This window comes from Balaenoptera ricei, chromosome 12, assembly GCF_028023285.1.
Source record: "Balaenoptera ricei isolate mBalRic1 chromosome 12, mBalRic1.hap2, whole genome shotgun sequence".
Lineage (NCBI taxonomy): Eukaryota > Metazoa > Chordata > Mammalia > Artiodactyla > Balaenopteridae > Balaenoptera > Balaenoptera ricei.
The window spans coordinates 82657737-82674104 of record NC_082650.1 but is presented as its reverse complement, the minus strand read 5'-3'; the positions used below and the strand labels follow the sequence as shown (position 1 = coordinate 82674104).

Sequence of the window (16368 nt, the reverse complement as noted above, 5' to 3'; positions counted from 1 at the left end):
GAATTAATATAGTGATGTAACATAAAAGAAGTAATTATTATTTGTATTTATCACAAATGTAATATTTATATTAATAAACAATGTAATATACATATAACGTAAATATATATTTATATTAATTAGGTATTAATGCACGTATTTCAGTATGTGAAAGCTTAGATGCTCTTATACTGTAAGTCAGAACAAAGTAATCAGTCTCTAGCATCCATTTGTAAAATAGTCATGAATGCAGCTACTGCAGATTAGACTAATGTAGAGGTATGTTATATTGGTAACTCAAATACCACGATCAGCATTGCTCTGTAACATGATTTTCTCTGAAATAATAAACATCTTTTGGTAAGGACCCAAATAAAAGACAGTCTTCTCTCAATTTATGTGATATTTTATTTCTGGAAAACTCCGTATATATTAAAACAGTGCAAAAATATTTTAGATTTGATTCTGGGCTCTACTATCTTCTCTAAGTTTGCTATGTATTTTGCCTTCTATATATCATTAATGGCATCAGAGTAATTTGAAGTGTAAAATGTAAAAAGCTCTTTATACCCTTTCCACAGGAGCCATATCAGTTTGAACTGTCCTTTTAGACACTTGCTTTGGCTGCATTAATTTTATTGGATCATCTTCTTTAATTCATTCTTGAATGATGTATAACTGTCTTCAAGTGAGACACTGAAACTTTTAAATTGAGTAGAAAATACAAATAATTAGTGAAATAATAACATTCTGATGTAAATTAGAAAATATGATAGTTGTAAATAGTATATATGTAGTCCTTCCTTTCTTCCTTCCTTCCTTCCTTGAGCCTGCTTCTTCCATCTTTCAGATTTATAATTAAAAAATTTTTTTTTTAATTTATTTGGCTGCGTCGGGTCTTAGTTGTGGCACATGGGATATTCATTGTGGCATGCGGCTCTTCATTGCTGCATGTGAGCTTCTCTAGTTGCAGTGTGTGGGCTTCTTTCTAGTTGTAGTCCGTGGGCTCCAGAGAGCACGGGCTCTTCGTTGCAGCATGTGGGCTCTCTAGTCGTGGTGCACGGGCTTAGATCCCCTGCGGCATGTGGGATCTTAGTTCCCCGACCAGGGATCGAACCTGCATCCCCTGCGTTGGAAGGCGGATTCTTAACCACTGGACCGCCAGGGAAGTCCCTGTAGTTCTTTTTAAAAATAGCACATGATTCACAGATTCCACTCAAATTAATAGCAGTTCATTGCACTTAATAATGAATTTATTGGGCACTTTTTAAAAGGCCGTATCTGTTGCAAAATGCATAAATAACTTTTTATATATACTTTTAGAATATTAAGGTGCCAATAATCTGCTCAGTTTTGGATCTGAATTTAAATACAAGAATTTTTCTTTGTTTTACAAGAGAGATTTGCCCCAGATGTAGATGATCTATTTTTTTCTTTTACCTTCAAGGGGATTGTGAGTCTGAGAATGAACAAAGGTTAGAAGTAAATTATTGCCGTAAAATATGTTAATTATTTTGCTGTAAAGAGATACTAGAGAGAGAGATTGTCATAAAGATACATAAAGAGATACCTATTTGAAAAGATCGCCAGAAATAATTTTATCATGTTGTTTATTATTATAGAGTTAAGTATCTGTTGTGCTCTATTTAGTATTTAAACTTCTAAACTACTCCTTTTTATATACGCTTAGTTTTATAGACATTTTCCGATGACTATTATTTGTGTAATTGAAAGCTAGATGTTTTAATTGATTTATCTTTCCTGATTTTTTTGATGTCAAATTGACAGTTTAGCTGAACCTTGACAGATAAAAATATAAAGAATCTTAGTGTTGTAAACAATGGTAGTGTAGATGGTTTTGCCCAAGAAATGTATAGAAATATAGACTTACAAGATACGCATATAAGTTAGCAATGCTTTTCCTTACAAAAGTTTTCTTTGAAAAAGGATTCTGCAAAGTGCCCTTTTACTGGCCTCTGCTAAGGTGTGTATATATTCCAAGAAACTGATTAATGAACAAAAGGGAAAGAAATGAATGAATGTATGTTTTAATTCCAGATACGTTTATCTGTAATTGTTCCTCATCAAAGCTCCAGTATTTACATTTGGACACCAGATGCTAAATGTTTTCTCTGTGAATAAAATTTAAGGGGAAAAAAAATCAATCAGAGCTACAACCTGAACATTAAAAATTCCCCCAACTTGTATAAGACAATATGAACATTTCCCCTTATTCCTCTCTGCAATATAAATGAGAATTGGGGGTGAATTTCCAAATAATTACTGTATCAACATGAAAGTGATTGAATTTCCATTTGTTTCTGTTAGAAATGAAAGAATAAGTTGTATGGTTGTTCTCAAAATCCTGATGCCTGGGCCACAGCCTCGCCCCATTAAATCCCAGATCCCGGAGGGTGAGACCTAGGTGTCAGTACTTTTGCAAAGGTCCCCAGGTGACTACAATGTGCCGTTCAGTTGTTTCTCTTTTTTATGTTGAATCTGTGTAAATAAAACTTCCTGTCAAAAACTGAGGAAACTCTTGGTGACCGAAGTGTTTTAAAAATTCTGTTTTTATACACTAATTAATAAAATGTTCAGTGTCTCACGGAGGACTTAAAAAATAGAGCACATTCTGTGTTGAGACTTAAGAATTACTGAAAATTATTAAAATCGTATACTTGTTAGTCATTACAAAATTTGGAAGTAGAAGTTCATTCTTTCGAATCTAGTATTTTGTTTCCTGGCAGACCATATTTAAACCACTCTAAACAGGTCATTCACGGTTTTATCTTTATCTTAAAGAGCTCCTGAGATGAAGTTTCCGTCACCTCTTTTTGTCTCTGACTCTTCGTGAAGGTTCTTCACGTCTAACCTAAATTGCTGTATTTTTATATTTTCCCTTCTGGAGATGTAGGCCATTTGATTGTTGGTGTGTGTGTGTGTACAGACACACCTACATAAACACAGTTTTAATCCTTATTCATATACTTGAAGACTGATATTACTATTTTTTTAGTCTAAATTGCCTCAGTTAGGTAAAGTTTCTCCATGCCAATTATAAAATTCTCCATTTTGACTGCTATTTTAGGTTTTAATGTAAAGGAAGCATTTTACACTAGAAATCATTGTATTTACTAATCTTGCTGATAAAGAGAAGGCAATGGTGCGGAAATGACTAAAACCAGTTCCGAAACAGTGTGGAGCCCCCAGATTCCGGAAGGGCTGGGAGCACACAGCATCACGAGCACGTGTGGAGGAATCAGCTCTGAGAAGAGTGGGGACGTGTTCAGGTGTGGATGACGTTACAGGTGTATTTTCGGCTGGAGAGGCAGAGTATTGAGGGATTTTATGCCTTATTGCATAAACCAGGGAGACATTAGGTCATCCCAAGTTTTTACAGGGTGGAGGTGATACTGGGGCCTTATTGAAACGCTAAAGTTTGCAGATGGTATGTGAACTGTGTCAGTGATCTTGTAATTTTGGTAAACATACAGATAACTAAAGCAGATTGTTCACTTACCTTGTTCAGAGATTTGGATTTTCATTATATTTACTTGACTTTGCAGAAAACATTTAAATTGATTCTGTGAGGTTAGAAAGTGACTCTACATTTATGTATATGTGTCTCTTAAAAACAGACTAAATAGTTGTCATAATTATGACGTAGAATCTGTAAAAAGTAAAATAATACCGTTGGTACAAATACTGTGCTAGTGATGGTGGTGAAAGGGGAGAATGAAAGAGAGTCTTAGCAACTTGAAATTTCATATTCTGGGAGAGGAGGATGCTTACATATGGAGGGTCTTACAAACACTTGATTGAATAAAGTTATGCCTGTTCCTCCAATTATAATAAGTAGTAAATAAGAATTGAAATGTTTGACTTATTAACCCTAAACTTCACAACTGAACCATTGTGGAGAACTAGGGTTCAGAATAAGAGCCACATATTTGGAGAAAATTTTAGGGGACTGGAATTGATTAAATTGAAAAAAAGACTGAGGTGACTCAGATATGTTTTCAAAGACAGAAGGCAGTGATCACTTATCAATCAGCATTTTTTAGTGAAGACAGAGGAAAGCTTGATCTTTAGTTGCATTATGAGGGATTTAGCCCAGTTTGTTCATTGATTTATTTAAAGTCACTCTCCTTCCTACTATGTAGAGGCACTATGCCAAGTTCTAGAGATGCGTTTCTGATCAACATAGACACGATCTTACCATCATTAAGCTTGTGTTCTAGCAGGGAGACAGACGTTAAACTACTGTTTATCCTATGGCTGGCTGGGCTTGAATGGACCAGCTCTGTGGGTGCTGGGAGAGCACTTGACGGGGAGGAAGAACGGTGCAAGGTGGTGCTGAAACATTAGGATGGTTGTAGAATACCTTTGTGGACTAATCAGTCCTCTTTTAAGCCCCCTCCTCCTAGGAAATTAACTCATCATTAGTTCATTGTGCAGAATCCGCATAACCAAAATGAAGTGAAGAAGAATCTTTGATCTTTCTACCATGTAGAGACAATCACTATTGTTGGCATTTTGGTGGATGATATTTTAGTTTTTTTGTGTGTGTGTATGTGTGTGCCTATATATATATATAATTTTTGGCTGCGTTGGGTCTTCGTTGCTGCGCGCAGGCTTTCTCTAGTTGCGGCGAGCGGGGGCTACTCTTTGTTGCAGTGTACGGGCTTGTCATTGTGGTGGCTTCTCTCGTTGCGGAGCACGGGCTCTAGGCACGCGGGCTTCAGTAGTTGTGGCCATGGACTCAGTAGTTGTGACTCGTGGGCTCTAGAGCGCAGGCTCAGTAGTTGTGGCTCACGGGCCTAGTTGCTCCGCGGCACGTGGGATCTTCCCGGACCATGGTTCGAATCCGTGTCCCCTGCATTGGCAGGCAGATTCTCAACCACTGCGCCACCAGGGAAGCCCTCCCCTTAGCTTTTAATATCACCCCTTCCCTGACTTTTGTGAGGTGGGGCTTAAAACCTTGGGGGATGATTTAGCTGTAAAGTGTGCAAGATTATGCTTTGATATTATCACTTGCGCATTGTAAAAAAGGTGCTGTTTTTGCAATCCTTAGTTCTGTCCCAAGAGACCAGCGTGCTCTTTCCAGTAAATATGATCCTTCCAGGACTTGGAGTTTGTGGTTGCTGGGTTGCCAGTGGTCAGGCTAGAGGCTGCACAGTTACTGGACTGAGCAAATTCCTGTCTGGCTATTAGCAGGCACGGAGGAATGCCTGCAGGTCAGCTCCGGGTTGGGAGTGGGAACAGAAGGTGCGGCCTTGGCTCCTGGCGTCGGGGGCTGGGCTGGCGTTTGTCCCTGGATACTTTGAATGAGACACGTTGGCAGCTGTCCAGATTGGAAATATACCTTCTCAGGTTCCAGGCCTACCTTGGCTCATCTGCGGGCAGTGTGGGGATAGCAGCCCCCAGTGGACGCCTGGCTCTGCCCGAGCTCGGTCTCCTGCCTTGAGAGCTGTGTGGCTTATCTGCGGACAGTCTGGGAGCAGCTTTGCCAAATACAGGTCAGGAGGTGCGTGTGACCTGAAAAAGGGTCCTCTCCTTTTCCAGTTAGGCTGTTCAAGGCTTGAGCTTTATTCGGTTGTTATTTGTTAATGTTATTTTGTTATTGGTTAACAGTTTTGATGGTTAGCTATACGTTTGTTTGAGGGAATATGGCTTGTGTCAGAAATGCGTAGTGCTACCCGTATAGACCTGTGGAAAGTGGCTTTTTAACGGAGTTAACTCATGCATTCCTGGGAACAGTAATTAGTGATACTTACGAGTAGTTTGAATCCTGACGTGCAGAGCGTGTTGGAGTTTTGTTTTATTTTCCTGGAATGTGCAGCACATCACTGCGTTAAGGTTTCATTCTGCTCATCTTTTAATGCTCTGTTCAGAATGGGTCTCCTTTGTCCTGGTCCTTGTCCTTCACTGTCCCTTCCCCACCCGGTCCCCACCCCTGGCATTTCTTTGAGCACTTTGTGTTTCTCTACAACCCAGTTTACCTGTCTTTCTCCTTCGGTAGGCTGTGAACACTCTGATTTTATTCTTGTGTGTTTAGGGCCTAGTACTTGGCCCTGTTGTAATATAGATGCTCAGTAACTGTCTATTCAGTGAATAATTGAATCACGAATTTGAACTGTGAATATATTGTCTACTTCTCTTAAAAAGTTTTTTCTTCAAATATAAATTCTAGGTCATCTCGTCAACATAAAACCTCTCAGAGGAGTTGAGATTAGGATAGTCAAGGGGTTAATGAGCCCAGGTACCTAGAATATTGCTTACAAAAAAGCCCTGAAACTAGTAGCAATGGTAATAAAGGACTTTTTAAGGAAGATGAAACTAGAGCTGAAAGGACCCTTTCTTTAATAATTAGAGAGGGTGATGTGATACGGGATATACTGGGGAGACGAGATCTGCTTGTTTGCATAACTGTTAGGGTTCGACCAATCATTTTGAAAAATTGGAACGCTAAATTTAGTTATTTGTGTGTATTCCCCTTTTTGACCTCCATCCTGAAGTTTTGTGTACTACTTTTCCCAGCCTGAACAAGTCCAACCGTGTAAGAAAGACTGTTAAACTTGTTAACACATACACACTTGTAGCACCAATTAGAGTTTTCATATAATTTATGATATTTTTGGATGAAAGTTACTTTAAAGATAACTTTTTTTCTGATTATAAAAGTGGTAGCTGTCCTTCAGAAAATTTGAAAAATGTGAAATGTGTAAAGGAGAAAAGAAAAATCATTTATAATGCCATCACTTAGAAACAGTAAGTATTCCTATTTTAATATATATATTTTAGAAACATTATTAATTAAATTCTTATTGTGAAATCGGAGAAGTGTTATGCTCTACTTTCTTTTTTCCTAATTAACTGTAATTTATCTGGAATTTATTTTGGAGCATGGCTGAAAAATTATTTTAAAATTGTAATATTTAATCATCTTTCTTTTTATCACTGAGAAAAATCTGATCTTTTGGATCGTTATTAGGGACATTTTATATTTTAATTCCTCCACATTCCTTTTTTTTGCCACGCCACGCGGCATGCGGGATCTTAGTTCCTCAACCAGGGATCGAACCCGTGCCCCCCAGAGTGCAAGCTTGGAGTCTTAACCACTGGACCATCAGGGAAGTCCCAGTTCCTCCATATTCTTTATTAAAGCCTCATAAAATTTTTTTGAGTAATATCTTTTACACTGTGTTCATTTTAATCAACTAATAAGTGATCTGCCACAACACATCAAAACAGTACAGCCGGAGTCCATATTCCCCTGGACACTACCTGGTCTCCATCTGGAAACTAAGCATTGTTTTCATTTTGGTGTATATACATTTGTATCTTTTACTGTTATTTACAGCTTTAGGCTTGTAGAAGTCTGTCGTTTTGTATGTGCGTCTTGACCTACGAATACTCTGCAAAATGTCCCGCAGCCTCGTTTTTTCATGTAACGACAGGCCTTAGGTGGCCATGTTGAAAGGTTAAGATCCACTTTACTGCTTTTGATTGTGCATGGTTTTCTGTAGTCCAGATATTGCATAGCTGTTCGACCATTTTCTTTCTTGCTAGACACTTAGATTGTTTGCAGTTTGTCCCTCTTATTTACAAGTGCTACAATAAATAGCCTTGGTGTGTCCTAAGAAGTGCTGGTTCAGAGAATTTACCACTCTGTAGTCTCACTAACAGAACAACTCGATGTTATTGGATTTTAATTTTTAATCACTGTGATGAGTGAAAAAAGTATCTCGTTGTTTAATTATATATAATAATATTTTTCTTAAGGGGAAATATCAGAATGTAATGATAAAGATGGAAAAAAATATGGTTTTCTGGTATAAACCTTTACAGAGGCATGTTTGAAATAGAGACTGTGTTTAAAAAGTAAAAAATATTGTTTTGAATTTGTGATTGTGTATAAAGAAGCGCTTAATCCCTCCCCCCAATTCATTTTAGTTAGCTCAGTTTTCATTTCACTCAAGCTGTAACACAGGGAAAAAAGTATTCTTTGCTTTTCAATTTCTAGAATCAGATTTTTTAAAGTCTAAGACCTTGGGAAACATTCGCAAACTTGACAAAATGCAGCTTGTTTAATAAAATATGGAACCAAGATACCATATTATATTCTGATTTAGAGGAATGGAGAAATAAGAATACATTTTAGTAGTTTGGAAAAATGGCAAGTAATGGATTATTATTAGAATTCAAATATTGTACTCAAGAGTGTAGCATTTGCAGTGTTAAATTTATTTAAGTATTTTGTACGTGTATCATTGATTTTTGGTTAGTACTGGCATGATCTATATGATAAGTTAACTGAAACAAATATGAATATGGTGTTAAAAGGACCTGATCATAAACTACCCAGCTAAGTTTGTAAATAGTTCCCTCTGACACAAATTTCACTTTTGGTAGTGCTTTTCTATCTCCATTTCGATTAAGTTACTTATTGTGGTCAAAGTCTAAAGCACCTTACAAATATTGTACAATATAATATATTTTCTTCTGTATCTTATGGTTTCTTGAGAATTGAGCAGAAATGAATTGTTTTGTTTAATTCTTTTTAAGGTAGTTTTATATGTCTTATATTGATTTAATGAAAATAAGTTACAGGAAAGCTCTGCCTACACTTTTCTTATTTCCTGGTGCGAAAAAAAATGCTTTAAAAGTGAATCAGAATATAAGGTAATCACTCCCCTAACTATTTTTACAGCCGTTTAACTTTGTTAATTAAATTTTTTTTAATTTAATTTTTATTTTATATTGGAGTATAGTTGATTTAGTTGTGTTAGTTTCAGGTGTACAGCAGTAACTTTGTTAATTAAATTCTTATCAAAAATGCTTTTTAAAAAAGATAAACACTTTTAAAGACAGTATGTTTAAATGTTTTAATTCACGAAGTTGCCTTCCATTTGTGAGACTTTATTGTAATGTGTCAGTTTTACTTCAGGAACTATATGTTGTGTTTGTCAACATTTCTGGGTAATGGCAAAAATCATTTTTAAAGTAGGATACTTAAAATATGTGATGTTAAAATTCTACTTAAGCATATGACCACTTCTTTGCTCTTTACCAAGGTAGCGTATGTGCTAGATTTGCAGTTCTGTAGAGATGAACTAGTAATGGTACACATCTGCTTCCTTGGAAACTTTAATCTTAGCATCTGACACTATTGTTTGTACAGATTCTAACCTAACATACAGCCTTGTTGAGTCATTTGGATTGAAGAGGGCATTGGACACATATCTCTTCGATCAACAAGTATTTAATAATTCCCTATATACGATATACTGTATTAAGGGCTGGCAGTATATGAACAGGCAGGACATGGTGAGAGAACTCTAAAGAGAGATTAAAATTTAACAACAAAGTACAGAGCCAAACAGGAACTAATGCTATTCTCTATAAAGTTGAAAGCAGGTCTAGAGGAAGGAATACCTAATTCTGAGGATTATGGTGGAAGCCTTCAGGGAGGAGAGATTTGCTTGATTTTTGAAGCAGTGAGTAGAAATGCAGTGCGTGAAGGATAGGGGAGAGGTCTTTCTGGCAGGAGGAGTGCAAATTGTGTGCCTGCAAGGGCGACTTTTTCAGGGTGTTTGGGGCACAGAATATATGCGATGTGCAGAAGCTGCTCGGGGAGAAATTGACCCGGTCCGGCTGGTGAGAGGGAGACCACCAGGGCGCCTTCGTCTCCAGAGTGGAGTCTGGCACATCGAACTGTGCTGGGCGATAAGTCAGCTTCCCAGGTGTGCAGGTCTGCATGTGCTTCTTCTCGTGTCGCTTGGAGAAACTGTTTCTCTTCGAGATAAGATAAGACAAAGGCTTGGGAGGGTGGGGACGTCACCGAAACCGAAGAGGAACAGATGAGCAGCTGTGCTGGAGTTCAGCGCGAGACTAATTATTCCGAGTAACCTTACTCCAAATATTAAAGGGAGGCGAGCCTTACAAAGTGCAGGGCGGATGATGGCGATCCCTTCGCAGTGGGTGTCACAGTTCTCCAGCTTTAAGGGAATTTTCATAAGCACATTTCCTTTGCCTTGAGAGCTGAGTTTGTGTTGGGCATTTTGCTGGAAGTTAGAGACAGGTTGAAATACAATTAATGTTCATTAATTACCTTAATTCGTATCAGTTTAAAATAGCTTTATGCTGTGGTTTTATTTTGGTTTCTGTCTCTTCCTTACCCTTATGTTCAAGATGATGGTATCTTACTGCTGCTGCTTTTTTTTTTTTTTTTTTTTTTTTTTTAACATCTTTACTGGAGTATAATTGCTTTACAATGGTGTGTTAGTTTCTGCTTTATAACAAAGTGAATCAGTTATACATATACATATGTTCCCATATCTCTTCCCTCTTGATACTGCTGCCTCTTGCACAAAAGCTTGTTGTTGATCTTTTCTCTATAGCTGGTTAAAAAGAAAAGTGGAAGGATGACTTGTGATTTATCATTTATATATGGTGATGATCACAAATCTCTAATGTCCCCTTGCCTGCCGTTCATTGAGTCTGGCGTGCTGAGTTGCTGTTTTCCTGACCAACGTGTTGCCCTGGTTGTTACCTTTCATCCTTGCTCTGATACCCCATCCCTAGATTCATGTTTCCTTTCTCTTCTTTCCTTTTTCCCTTTTCAGCCTGTTTTCCATCTGTCCTTGTTTCCTTGCCCTATATCTATTATTTCTGTGCTAACTATCTCTTAAGCTGAAAACAGATTCTCTAATTGTCGGACCAGGGGTTCTGGCTGTCTTCGTGAAACTCTCCCAAAGTGTACTTGCTGCAAATTTAGCTTTTCACAAAAGGGCGAGCCATAGTGTCTTTGATATCTTCCGAGGGCTTTTTAGTCTCTCTTTCCTCAAAGTGCCTCTAGTTTTCTCCCAACGCTTTAGTTTTGCCCACTGTCATAAGGTCTTGTTTTGATTTCAGATGAGAGATACTTCATGGATTACATGATTGGCTGCCCTGAACCGGTAACCCCACCTGTGAAATTAGGACATCTAAATAGCCTCGGTAAATGGGCCTTTCAGCACTCCTCCCTCTGTCTCTTCCTGTATTTTGGTGGAGCTCTTTGTTTTTTTTTTCTTTAACATCTTTATTGGAGTATAATTGCTTTACAATGTTGTGTTAGTTTTTGCTGTATAACAAAGTGAATCAACCCCTCCCTCTTGCGTCTCCCTCCCACCCTCCCTATCCCACCCCTCTAGGTGGTCGCAAAGCACCAAGCTGATCTCCCTGTGCTATGCATCTGCCTCCCACTAGCTGTCTATTCTACATTTGGTAGTGTATATATGTCCATGCCACTGTCTCACTTCGTCCCACCTTACCCTTCCCCCTCCCCATATCCTCACGTCCATTCTCTAGGTCTGCGTCTTTATTCCTGTCCTGCCCCTAGGTTCCTCAGAACCATTTTTTTTTTTAGATTCCATATATATGTGTTAGCATACAGTATTTGTTTTTCTCTTTCTGACTTACCTCACTCTGTATGACCGACTCTGGGTCCATCTACCTCACTACAAATAACTCAATTTCGTTTCTTTTTATGGTGGAGTAATAATCCGTTGTATATATGTGCCACATCTTCTTTATCCATTCATCTGTCGATGGACACTTAGATTGCTTCAATGTCCTGGCTCTTGTAAATAGAGCTGCAGTGAACATTGTGGTACATGATTCTTTTTGAATTACGGTTTTCTCAGGGTATATGCCCAGCAATGGGATTGCTGGGTCATATGGTAGTTCTATTTTTAGCTTTTTAAGGAACCTCCATACTCTTCTCCATAGTGGCTGTATCAATTTACATTCCCACCAACAGTGTAAGAGGGTTCCCTTTTCTCCACACCCTCTCCAGCATTTACGGTTTCTAGATTTTTTGATGATGGCCATTTTGACTGGTGTGAGGTGATACCTCATTGTAGTTTTGATTTGCATTTCTCTAATGATTAGTGATGTTGAGCAACTTTTCATGTGTTTGTTGGCCATCTGTATTATCTTCTTTGGAGAAATGTCTATTTAGGTCTTCTGCCCATTTTTGGATTGGGTTGTTTGTTTTTTTGATATTGAGCTGCATGAGCTGCTTGTATACTTTGGAGATTAATCCTTTGTCAGTTGCTTCATTTACAAATATTTTCTCCCCTTCTGAGGGTTGTCTTTTCGTCTTGTTTATGGTTTCCTTTGCTGTGCAAAAGCTTTTACGTTTCATTAGGTCCCATTTGTTTATTTTTGTTTTTATTTCCATTTCTCTAGGAGGTGGGTCAAAAGGGATCTTGCTGTGATTTATGTCATAGAGTGTTCTGCCTAGGTCTTTGTTTTAATAATGAAAGATTTTACAGAGGGGGTAGTTTCCACCTCTGAGATGGCATTTGGTATCTCTTTTGCTATTGCCATTGTAGCCATCCTCTTTGCCTCAGTAGTACTGGCACATGCCGTAATCAGAAAAGGCTTTGGGCTATGTCAAGAGGTCAATAAAATCAATTATTTTGACGACAACAGCAAGGCTTCTCTACCAATGTCTAGGATCCACCCCCCTGTGGTCATTTTTATTATCATTTAGTGTTCGCTAGCAGTTTTGAGAGAGTTAGAAATCATCTAGATTGGAGCACAGTTACATGAACTTTACTTACATTTGTGAATCTTCTAAGTGGGGAAGAGCAAAAAGGCAGGCTGTGTTTAAGGGCGGAGTCAGATTTCTGCTGTAAGGTGAAGGGCTGGGCAGGAGAAGTTAGAATATGGTTCTTGTTCATCACAGTTTGCCTTCAGTAGGACCATGGTGGAAGGACCTTTTGTACGGATGGATTAAGAGATCCTGAAGGGGCGACTTTATTTGAAGGGTTGGGAGGGAGGTTTGAAATAACTAGTGTTGGGCACAGAGAATGTAGGTGAAGCTGAAAGCCAGAATTAGGAGTGTAATAAAATCAGGCTGGGGAAAACCGACAGACCACAGGGTGTGGCAGTAAGGAACAGAGAAGAGTGAAAGAGAAGTTTGTTCTTTAAGGAGGCAAAGAAAAAGAAGAGGATAGAGCAAGAAAAAGAAGAGGATAGAGCAGAGGAATAAAGTACCAGCCTGCTTGAGATGGAAGAGTGCTTCTGTGGTTTGAAACCATTATAGAAAAAGTGAAAGCCACTTGCTGTTTAATTTGTTAATCCTTGTAACTGGTAGAAGAGGCACAAGTGTAACCATGTAGGAGTCTCTTTGTAATTCATTACGTGTGAGTACTCAGTGCATACTTCTCTTCTCCAAATATGCGTGTGTCGTATGTATAACATTTTTCATTAAGTAAATGTAAATTTTCGTTTATTTATCTAGTAGTTTACCCAATGACTATTTTTTCAGGGCCAACCATGTGGTTTTTCCAAGTTAATCATTTGAAACCTTTCTCATACTGAAGAAGAAAGTCATAGCAACATATACAGCCATAAGAAATACTGGAAGTTCTGCTAAAGTACCTTCTTTGGGGGAAAATAGTATAGTATAGTAATTAAGATCACAAATTCTTAATTTGTCAGATTTATGCATCTTTTTCTTTGTGGTTAATTTTTTCCCCTATTTAAAGTTCTTCCCTGTTCTGGGGTCATGAAGATAATCTCCTGTATAAACTTCCAGAAGCTTTATTGTTTGCTTTGCACATGTAGATTTATAATTCACCTGTGTATAATTTTTGTGTATGATGGAAGTCTCAAATTTCATTTTCTCCCGAATGGATTCCAGTTTTTCTAGTAGCATTTATTGAAAAGTTAATCTTTCCCCTACATTGCTACTCTTACTCTGTATTGCTACTTTTGTTGTTAAGCAGGTATTCATTATACTTCATATGTGTATGAGTCTTTGTTGTGTTCCATTGGTCAATTTGTCTGTTCATGCACCATTATCACACTGTCTCATTGTAGCTTTATAGTAGATGTCACCTTTCCATCTAGTTCTTCTTTGAGGATATCTTGGCTGTTCTTGGCCTTCACATTTCTGTATAAATTCTAGAATCAGCTTGTAGAGTTTTTTAAAATAAATAAATAATTTATGTTTGGCTGCATTGGGTCTTCGCTGCTGTGCACGGGCTTTCCCTAGTTGTGGCGAGCAGGGGCTACTCTTCATTGCAGCGTGTGGGCTTCTCATTGCGGTGGCTTCTCTTGTTGCGGAGCACGGGGTCTAGGCGCGTGGGCTTCAGTAGTTGTGGCACGCGGGCTCAGTAGTTGTGGCTCGTGGGCTCTAGAGCACAGGCTCAGTAGTTGTGGCACACGGGTTTAGTTGCTCTGCGGCATGTGGGCTCTTCCCCGACCAGGGCTCGAATCCATGTCTCCTGCATTGGCAGGTGGATTCTTAACCACTGCGCCACCAGGGCAGTCCCTCAGCTTGTAGAGTTCTAAAAAAAAAGATCTGTTGGAATTTTAATTCGGATGCATTGAACCTGCAGGTCACTTTGAAGAGAACTGACGTCTACTGTATTGAGTCTTCTCATCTGGGATCGTAGTGGGTTGCTTAATTTATTTAGGTCTCTGTTAATTTCTCATAATGATATTTTAGAGTTTTCTATGTAGTAGTCTTACTTATATGTTTTTTTTTTTTAACTTTAACTTTGCTCTAATCTCAGACTGTCAGAAAAGTTTTAAGAACAGTACTCTACAAAACCTCCTGCATACCCTCTACTGAGATTCCCTACATGAACACATTACCACATTTTCCTTATTGCCCTCATCATGCTTACAGACTTACACCTGTTCCTTTACCCCTAAACACTCCAGTGTGTGTTTCCTAATAACCAGATGTTATTTAAAATTTGCAGATCATAATCAGAGCTCATGCATAGCAAAAGTAAATCCCAGATCATGCATTATGTTTGGTTGTCAAGCTGCTTTAGTCTCCTGTCACCTGTGACAGTTTCTCATCTTTCTTCGTTTCATGACCTTGAAATTTTTGAATAATTCAAGCTAGTTATTTTGTATAAAGGTTCTCAATTTGAGTTTGTCTAATGTTTCCTCATGGTGAGATTTAAGCTGTATGTACATTTTCGGCAGAAGTACCACAGAAGGGGTATGATGTACTGAGCAGAACTTTGGTCATTTGGTTAAGGTGGTGTCTGCCACTTTACATGTAAAGTTACTGTTTTCTGCTTTGTAATTAAGTATCTTTGGGGAGATGCATATATTTTTAAATTAGATTTATTCTTAGGTATTTGATATTGTTTGGTGCTACTGTAAATGATATCTTTAAAAAATTTTTATTTTTAAACTATTACAGTGTATAAAAATGTAATTCATTCAGTACATTGATCTTATATTCCACATGTTTACTAAACTCACTTATTGTAATTTATCTGTAGATTTGAAAAATATTTTCTTTGTATACAGTCAGGTCTGTAAATAAGAGTTTTATTGCTTCCTTTCCAATCCTGCTATCTTTTGCTTTTCCTTGCCTTACTGAACCTACTAAGACCTCAGCTGAAATGCTGAACAGAAGTGGTGGTAGCAGGTTTCCTTACATAGTGTCTGTTTTTAAAGGAGAAGCTTTCTGTGCTTAACCCGTAAGTATCATTTTTCTTTTTTCATAGATTGTTAGATCAAATTAAGGAATTTACCTTTTTTTTCTGAGTTTTCTGAGGGTCTTTTTTAAAAAAATGACAACTGGCTGTTGAATTTTACTGAATGTTTGTAGTGTTAATGAATCCTAATAATTGATTTTAAAAAAATTCAAGTTTATGGAGGTATAGTTTACATACAATAAAATTCACGTTTTTAGGAGTACAGTTTGAGATTTAGAATAGTTCGTTTCCCGCCAAAGGTCCTTCATTCCCCTTTTTTGTCAGTCCCATTGCCCCTCCTCAGCTCCTGACCCCCTCCCCAATCTGATTTCTGTTATTTTAGATTAGTTTTGCCTGTTCTGGCATTTCATGTAAGTGGAATCTTACACTATATATTCCTGGTGTCTTGTGTCTTTCACTTAGCATAATTCATGTTCTTGTGTCTATCAGCACCTCAGTCCTATTAACTGCTGAGTAGTTTTCCATTATATGGATTTTTGTTTATGTGCTCATCTGTTGATGGAAGTTGTAATTGTTTCCCGTTTGGGGCAGTTACAAAAAAAAAAAAGCTGCTGTAAATATTTGGATATAATTTTTTGTGTGGCTATCTCTTTTGGGTAAATTCCTAGGATAGTAGGATTTCAGATAGTATGGTGAACAATATATGAGAGTGTCAATTGTTCTGCATCCTTGCTAACATTTGGTAGTGTCAGTTTTTTAAATTTTAGCCTTTCTAGTAGATGTGTAGTAGTATCTTATTGGGGTTTTAAGGTGCATTTCTCTGATGATTACAGTGTTGAACATTATTTCCTGTGCTTCTTTGCCATCCATTATAATTTTGAGTATCTTTTCATAGATTGATTTTTTAAATGTTAAAACAAAGTTGCGT

At 37.7% G+C, this 16368-nt stretch overlaps 1 protein-coding gene across 10 annotated transcripts in view; it reads left to right on the top strand.

The window, feature by feature from the left end:
• MYO6 (myosin VI) overlaps nt 1–16368 on the top strand; it is a 136611-nt gene that overhangs the window by 16768 nt on the left and 103475 nt on the right. The window contains exon 2 of one of the 10 annotated variants that reach the window (XM_059941762.1): nt 10897–10980. The exons of the other annotated variants lie outside the window; for them this stretch is intronic. The gene's annotated coding sequence lies outside the window, so the exon portion shown is untranslated. The remainder of the gene's footprint in view (nt 1–10896; nt 10981–16368) is intronic. 10 annotated transcript variants of the gene reach the window in all.